This window comes from Triticum dicoccoides, chromosome 1B, assembly GCF_002162155.2.
Source record: "Triticum dicoccoides isolate Atlit2015 ecotype Zavitan chromosome 1B, WEW_v2.0, whole genome shotgun sequence".
Taxonomy (NCBI): domain Eukaryota; kingdom Viridiplantae; phylum Streptophyta; class Magnoliopsida; order Poales; family Poaceae; genus Triticum; species Triticum dicoccoides.
This window is the reverse complement of record NC_041381.1, coordinates 371651913-371661089: the sequence shown is the minus strand read 5'-3', so window position 1 is coordinate 371661089 and position 9177 is coordinate 371651913.

Genomic DNA, 9177 nt, shown 5'->3' with positions numbered 1-9177 from the left:
GACTTTATTGGGCAAATTCATCCATCTTCCTCAAAGGGGCATCGATTCGTGTTGGTGGCAACTGATTATTTCACTAAATGGTCTGAAGCAGTACCTCTCAAGAACATGACACATACGGAGGTGATTCAATTCATAACCGAGCATATTATTCATAGATTCGGTATTCCTCAAACGTTAACTACGGATCAAGGTTCATCTTTTATGTCACACCAAGTCAGAGAGTTTGCCGAATCTTATAATATAAAGTTGCTCAATTCCTCTCCATATTATGCCCAAGCTAATGGACAAGCTGAGTCTAGCAATAAAATTTTAATCAAGCTCATCAAGAAGAAGATTGAGGATAATCCAAGGAGATGGCATGACTTGTTGTCTGAGGCATTATGGGCACATAGAATCTCAAGGCATGGTGCTACGAAAGTGACTCCATATGAGCTAGTATATGGTCAGGAGGCTGTTTTACCGGTGGAAGTAAATTTGAATGCTTTGAGAATAGCCAAACAAAATGATTTGTCGGCAATAGACTTCTATAACTTGATGATGGACAACATTGACGAGGTTGCTGATAAACGTTTGGCTGCTTTGAATGCCATAGAGAGAGATAAGTTGAGGGTAGCAAGGGCTTACAATAAGAAAGTTAAGTTGAAGAATTTTCAAGTTGGTGATCTTGTCTGGAAAGTGATTCTGCCGATTGGTTCAAGAGATAGAAAATTCGGGAAGTGGTCTCCAAGTTGGGAAGGTCCTTTTAGGATTACAAGAATCGTTCCCGGAAATTCATATTTGGTGGAATCAATACAAGGGGCATTGTTACCTCGAGCTCTCAATGGCAAATATTTGAAGAAGTACCACCCGAGTGTGTGGCAGGAAGCCTAAGTAGGCAATGGCCGATATACAATTATCGCCCTTAGCACAAACATGGCCGATACATAATTATCGCCCTGAGAAAAATAAATGGCCGATGGAGTGTTAACATCGTCCTTAGAACGAACACTATGCATATTATTTTTCGGCATGCAAACTTTGCCGAAAAACAGGGGGGCATGTGTTGACACCTGATTTTGGCAAGATACAAAGTGAAAGGGTTTTCAACATGAGAAAATTTCATATCGCCGAGTGGAATAACTTTGATGTTTAGGCTATCGACATTCGACCTCATCTCAGTGGCCGAAGCTGTACTCCGAGTGACAAAATTTAATATTCTGAGTGCTTTTCGGCCGATTACGTCCTCAATATAACCTCAGATGAAGGAGTGCTCTAAAGGAATTGTCTTCGTCTCGTCGAGACAGTCGATTTTCATATATAAATCATCTCAATCCGAGTTCATATGCAAAAGTTATAGTCAATACGGTCTGGACAGGTCAGAGACCAAAATATTACGCTTGACACCAGACACATGTTGATAAGTGTCTGACGCAATGCGTGAGCAATTCGGCCTTCAAGATGGCCTTGAATTGAAAAACCTTCAACACAGAAAAGTTTCGTCTCGTCGAGCCGATCGATTTTCATATATAATTCGTCTCAATCCGAGGTCGTATGAGACTTGGAGAGACAAATCAAGATCAGGCTATGTTTTTGGTCGAGTGAAAAACTTACCATCCGAGTGAAAACTCACCGGTCGAGTGAAAACCTACCGATCGAGTAAAAGGTCAAGTGAAAACCTACCGATCGAGTAAAAGGTCGAGTGAAAACCTACCGATCGAGTAAAAGGTCGAAAGCCTACCGATGAGTAAAAGGTCGAGTGAAAACCTACCGATCGAGTAAAAAGTCGAGTGAAAACCTACCGATCGAGTAAAAGGTCGATTGAGTAAAAGGTCGAGTGAAAATTGGTCGATCAAGTAAAAGATTGTCTTCCGACTGAAAATGTGGTCATCATCCGAGTGAAAGATTGTCTTCCGAGTGAAAATATAGTCATCCGAGTGAAAAGGTCCAGTCGAGTGAAAGACTCTAATATCCGAGTGGATGAGCTCAAATCCGAGTGAAACTGAACATGTGCCCAAAAGTTTATCAAGATAATCTCGGATGAAGAAGTGTTCAATACAGAAGTTGTGCGTATCATCAAGACGGTAAACTTTGGTTTTGGAGTCATCGTCATCAGAGATAGTATATGACCTGCAAATTCACTACAACACTCGGATAATTCAGTCTACCGCAAGACCGAGTCCGACTGGAAGGTAAAAACGACCTCGAAAAGTATTCAAGATGGCTTTATTTGAAAAAGTGGTCAACATGAGAGTTGTTCGTATCGTCGAGGCGCACAAGTTTGATGTTTGGGCCATCTTGATCGGAGGTCATATGGAGGCTCGGCGGCCTGCACAAGGAGGAAGACAGAAGTTGGGCCAGATTCAGACTGAATCCGAGTTGGAATAGGACTAGGACTCTAGGACGCGAATTGATGTAATTTTTCTTGTAAGGAAAGCCTAGATGAATCCTTTACTTGTACGGGAAGTCCAGCCGCCTCTTATATATGTTGGGGGTGACGGCCGATTGAAGAACACACAATCGAACAAATCAATATACTACTTTTTCCTGTCTACTTTTTATCTCTCCACCGTTTTTCTCTCTCGTTCTTCGCTGTTCCTCGTGTTTGAGAGCTGCGAATCCCGAGGCTCTAGGGGCGAGCGAATCGACCTAGGGCAGCCCATAGCCGCCGCAATCCCTGACGGGGTCCCTCCCGGGTGCGCGGGGTTTCGGGTCTGCAAAAGCACCCGCCGACTGTCTTGCGTATCGCGCTGTTGGTCGGGTCTCCTTCGACGTGAGCTGCGGTGCATCACCCCCGGCGTCGAGGGTACACGTGACGTGTTCGTGTGTCAACATATTCCACATTGTTTTAATTCAAGACCAAACTCGTAACTCAAATATTTGTCTCCGCGATCAAATCGCAGAAAATTTTATTTTCTTGTTATGATGATTTTCCACTTCACTCTGAAATTCTTTGAACTTTTCAAATGTTGCAGACTTATGTTTCATTAAGTAGATATACCCATATATGCTCAAATCATCTATGAAGGTCAGAAAATAACGATACTCGCCACGAGCATCAACACTCATTGGATCGCATACATCGGTATGTTTTATTTCCAATAAGTCAGTAGCTCGTTCCATTGTTCCGGAGAACAGAGTTTTAGTCATCTTGCCCAAAAGGCACGGTCCGCAAGCATCAAATGATTCATAACCAAGTGATTCCAAAAATCCATCTTTATGGAGTTTCTTCATGCACTTTACACCGATATGACCAAAATGGCAGTGCCACAAATAAGTTGCACTATCATTATCAACTTTGCATCTTTTGGCATCAATATTATGAATATATGTATCACTACGATCGAGATCCAACAAACTATTTTGATTGGGTGTATGACCATCGAAGGTTTTATTCATGTAAACAGAACAACAATTAGTCTCTGATTTTAAATGAATAACCGTATTGCAATAAACATGATCAAATCATATTCATGCTCAACGCAAATGCAAAATAACATTTATTTAGGTTCAACACTAATTCTGAAAGTATAGGGAGTGTGCGATGATGATCATATCAATCTTGGAACCACTTCCAACACACATCATCACTTCACCCTCAACTAGTTTCTGTTTATTCTGTAACTCCTGTTTTGAGTTACTAATCTTAGCAACCGAACAAGTATCAAATAATCAGGGGCTACTATAAACACTAGTAAGGTACACATCAATAACCTATATATCAAATATACCCTTGTTCACTTTGCCATCCTTCTTATCCACCAAATATTCAGGGCATTTCCGCTTCCAGTGACCATTTCCTTTGCAGTAGAAGCACTCCGTTTTAGGCTTTGGTCTAGCTTTGGGCTTCTTCGCGGGAGTGACAACTTGCTTGCCATTCTACTTGAAGTTCCCTTTCTTTCCCTTTGCCCTTTTCTTGAAACTAGTGGTCTTGTCAATCATCAATACTTGATGTTTTTTCTTGATTCTACCTTCGTCGGTTTCAACATCACGAAGAGCTCAGGAATCGTTTTTGTCATCCCTTGCATACTATAGTTCATCACGAAGTTCCAGTAACTTGGTGATGGTGACTAGAGAACTCTGTCAATCACTATCTTATCTGGAATATTAACTCCCAGTTGATTCAAGCGATTGTAGTACTCAGACATTCTGAGCACATTCTCACTAGTTGAGCAATTCTCCTCCATCTTTTAGCTATAGAACTTGTTGGAGACTTCATGTCTCTCAACTTGGGTATTTGCTTGAAATATTAACTTCAACTCCTTGAACATCTCATATGGTCCATGACGTTCAAAATGTCTTTGAATTACCGATTATAAGCCGTTAAGCATGGTGCACTAAACTATCAAGTGGTCATCATATTGAGCTAGCCAAACATTCATAACGTCTGCATCTGCTCCTGCATTAGGTCTGTCACCTAGCGGTGCATCAAGGACATAATTCTTCTGTGCAGTAATGAGGATAAACCTCAGATCACGGACCCAGTCCGCATCATTGCTACTATCATCTTTCAACTTAGTTTTCTCTAGGAACACATATAAAACATAGGGAAGCAACAACGCGAGCTATTGATCTACAACATTATTTGCAAAATACTACCAGGACTATGTTCATGATAAATTAAAGTTCAATTAATCATATTACTTAAGAACTCCCACTTAGATAGACATCCCTCTAATCATCTAAGCGATCACGTGATCCAAATCAACTAAACCATGTCCGATCATCACGTGAGATGGAGTAGTTTTCAATGGTGAACATCACTATGTTGATCATATCTACTATATGATTCACGCTCGACCTTTTGGTCTCAGTGTTTCGAGGCCATATCTGTATATGCTAGGCTCGTCAAGTTTAACCTGAGTATTCCGCGTGTGCAACTGTTTTGCACCCATTGTATTTGAACGTAGAGCCTATCACACCCGATCATCACGTGGTGTCTCAGCACGAAGAACTTTCGCGACGGTGCATACTCAGGGAGAACACTTATACGTTGAAATTTAGTGAGAGATCATCTTATAATGCTACCATCAATCAAAGCAAAATAAGATGCATAAAGGATAAACATCACATGCAATCAATATAAGTGATATGATATGGCCATCATCATCTTGTGCTGGTGATTTCCATCTCTGAAGCACCGTCATGATCACCATCATCACCGGCGCAACACCTTGATCTCCATCGCAGCATCGTTGTCGTTTCGCCACCTATTGCTTCTACGACTATCGCTACCGCTTAGTGATAAAGTAAAGCAATTACAGGGCGATTGCATTGCATACAATAAAGCGACAACCATATGGCTCCTGCCAGTTGCCGATAACTCGGTTAAAAAACATGATCATCTCATACAATAAAATATAGCATCACGTCTTGACCATATCACATCACAACATGCCCTGCAAAAACAAGTTAGACGTCCTCTACTTTGTTGTTGCAAGTTTTTACGTGGCTGTTACGGGCTGAGCAATAACCGTTCTTACCTATGCATCAAAACCACAAGGATAGTTCGTCAAGTTAGTGCTGTTTTAACCTTCTCAAGGACCGGGCGTAGCCACACTCGGTTCAACTAAAGTTGGAGAAACTGACACCCGCCAGCCACCTATGTGCAAAGCACGTCGGTAGAACCAGTCTCGGTAAGCGTACGCGTAATGTCGGTCCGATCTGCTTCATCCAACAATAACACCGAACCTAAGTATGACATGCTGGTAAGCAGTATGACTTGTATCGCCCACAACTCACTTGTGTTCTACTCGTGCATATAACATCTACGCATAAAACCTGGCTCCGATGCCACTGTTGGGGAACGTAGTAATTTCAAAAAAATTCCTACGCACACGCAAGATCATGGTGATGCATAGCAACAAGAGGGGAGAGTGTTGTCCACATACCCTCGTAGACCGAAAGCGGAAGCGTTAGCACAACGTGGTTGATGTAGTCGTATGTCTTCACGATCCAACCGATCAAGTACCGAACGCATGACACCTCCGAGTTCAGCACACGTTCAGCTCAATGACGTCCCATGAACTCCGATCCAGCAGAGCTTTGCGGGAGAGTTCTGTCAGCACGACGGCGTGATGACGGTGTTGATGATGCTACCGACGCAAGGCTTCGCTCAAGCACCACTACGATATTACCGAGGTGGAATATGGTGGAGGAGGACACCGCACACGGCTAAGAGATCAAGAGATCAATTGTTGTGTCTATGGGGTGACCCCTGCCCCCGTATATAAAGGAGCTAGGGGGGAGGCAGCCGGCCAAGGAGGAGGGTGCACCAAGGGGGGAGTCCTACTTCCACTGGGAGTAGGAATCCTCGTTTCCTAGTAGGAGTAGCAGAGAAGGAAGGGGAAGAGAGAAGGGAAGGAAGGAGGGGGCGCAACCCCTCCCCCTAGTCCAATTCGGACTAGGCCTTGGGGGGGGCCTGCCCTAGGCAGCCCCTCTCTCTTTCCCGTCTGGCCTAATAAGGCCCAATACTTCTCCCCGGTGAATTCCCGTAACTCTCCGGTACTCCGATAAATACCCGAATCACTCGGAACCTTTCCGATGTCCGAATATAGTCGTCCAATATATCGATCTTTACATCTCGACCATTTTGAGACTCCTCGTCATGTCCCCGATCTCATCCGGGACTCCGAACTACCTTCGGTACATCAAAACACATAACCCATAATATAAATCGTCACCGAACATTAAGCATGCGGACCCTACGGGTTCGAGAACTATGTAGACATGACTGAGACACTTTTCCGGTCAATAACCAATGTCGGAACCTGGATGCTCATATTGGCTCCCACATATTCTACAAAGATCTTTATCGGTCAAACCGCATAACAACATACATTGTTCCCTTTGTCATCGGTATGTTACTTGCCCGAGATTCGATCATTGGTATCTCAATACCTAATTCAATTTCGTTACCGGCAAGTCTCTTTACTCGTTCCGCAATGCATCATCACGTAACTAACTCATTAGTCACATTGCTTGCAAGGCTTATAGTGATGTGCATTACCGAGAGGGCCCAGAGATACCTCTCCAACAATCGGAGTCCTAATCTCGAAATACGCCAACTCAACAAGTACCTTCGGAGACACCTGTAGAGCACCTTTATAATCACCTAGTTACGTTGTGACGTTTGGTAGCACACAAAGCATTCCTCCGGTAAACGGGAGTTGCATAATCTCATAGTCATAGGAACATGTATAAGTCATGAAGAAAGCAATAGCAACATACTAAACGATCAAGTGCTAAGCTAACAGAATGGGTCAAGTCAATCACATCATTCTCTAATGATGTGATCCCATTAATCAAATGACAACTCATGTCTATGGTTAGAAACTTAACCATCTTTGATTAACGAGCTAGTCAAGTAGAGGCATACTAGTGACATTATGTTTGTCTATGTATTCACACATGTACTAAGTTTCCGGTTAATACAATTCTAGCATGAATAATAAACATTTATCATGAAATAAGGAAATAAATAATAACTTTATTATTGCCTCTAGGGCATATTTCCTTCAGCTATTGCATTGATCTCATGCATCGCCTCTTTGCATCCCCAAAGGGGAAGATAAATGTTCCTCATTTTCTATGGCATGAGATCCGCCTCGCTAGTTTTCAGCACAAGCAGGCCTTTCCTCATGCCCCCCTTCCTTCAGGCTTTTATTGAGAGTGTCGCTTCATTTCCCATTGCCCGCACTCACGTGCATGAGCGATGGGTCATTCCACCTCACATGGTGGATGATTATGTTACTCCTTCTACTGCTCCTGCTCGTCGCACCGCAGCTAGTGTTCCTTCTCATACTGCACGTTCTACTCCTTCCAGTTCTGCACCCTTTGGGCGTATTGCTCGCTTTCTTGGGAAGGCTCACTCTGCAATGATGAAGATGTTTACCTTTCATTGCTCCCAACATCATGATGTTTTCACTCGCATGGTCACTTCCAAGAATGCTCTGAAGGCTCGTCTGAGAGACTCCGGAGTTTACGATGTGAGTGACGATGAACGTCTCCCTGACGAGCCACCTTCTAATTTTGGTTTCCCCTTTGGTCCTGAGTGGGATGATATCTTCGACGAGGCTGGTGGCAGTGGTGCTCATGATGACGATGATGAGGATGATCTCTGATGCTGTTATGACCCTCCCCTTTCTTGGGTATTTGATGCCAAGGGGGAGTAGGCACTATGCATACTATGATATTATGATATTAGCTTGTTAGCTTGTAATTGAACTCACTGCTATGATTATTGATGAGATTGTAGAAACTTATGTTCTATTTTATGAGTGATGAATCTATATGGAGCTTATTGTCTTGATTATCTTGTGTATGAGATTTGGTTGTGTTGGTATCATATTGAGGGGGAGCTCTCTTCATATTTATTCTCTATGGTATCATATTGAGGGGGAGCTCACTCCTTGCTTAATTTTTTTTGTTTATTGAGCTCCACAACAAATCCTTTCGATTCTTGCTCTTATGTGTGTGCATATATGTTGTCATCAACTACCAAAAAGGGGGAGATTGAAAGTGCAATCATGCGCTTAATCATATTTTGATGTTGATGACAACATGTATGTTGGGACTAATCATGTTTATCAAGTATATCTCAGGATTATGTCTCAAAGGCCGTGTGTGGATCATGACTAGGGACAAATGCATATAACTCAAGATTGGAGATACAAGACATTAGCCTTGGCTTTGTTTACGGTTTGTTCTTGAGTATAGGGATCCCGCACTATTAAGAGGGGATCGTTGGATCTAGTGAAAGATTTTCTCAAACCCACAACTCCAGTTTTTCTCTCCGGTCGTCCGGTACTCTACAGACGTCCGGTCCCTCTCAGCTGTCCGGATGTCCGGTTCTCTACGGTCGTCCAGTGTTTCTCTTACAGAAAGTTATTTACGGACTTCCGAAACTCTCCGGACGTCCGACCTCCGGACGGTCGGCACATCTCGAATGTCCGGTATTTCCACCACAGAACCATATTTACGGATTTCCAGGCCTCTCTGGTCGTCTGGGCTCCGGACGACCGGCATGTCTCGGACGTCCGTGTCCTGTGTACAGATTCGTGGCTTATGTGTTCCCAGCGGCCGAACGACCGATAACTGTCGGACGTCCGGACTTATTTGTGCCACCAGACGTCCGGTGTTGTCTCAAATGGTGGCCCAAACAGTCACTTTTCCACACATACTATATATATGCTTCTCCCT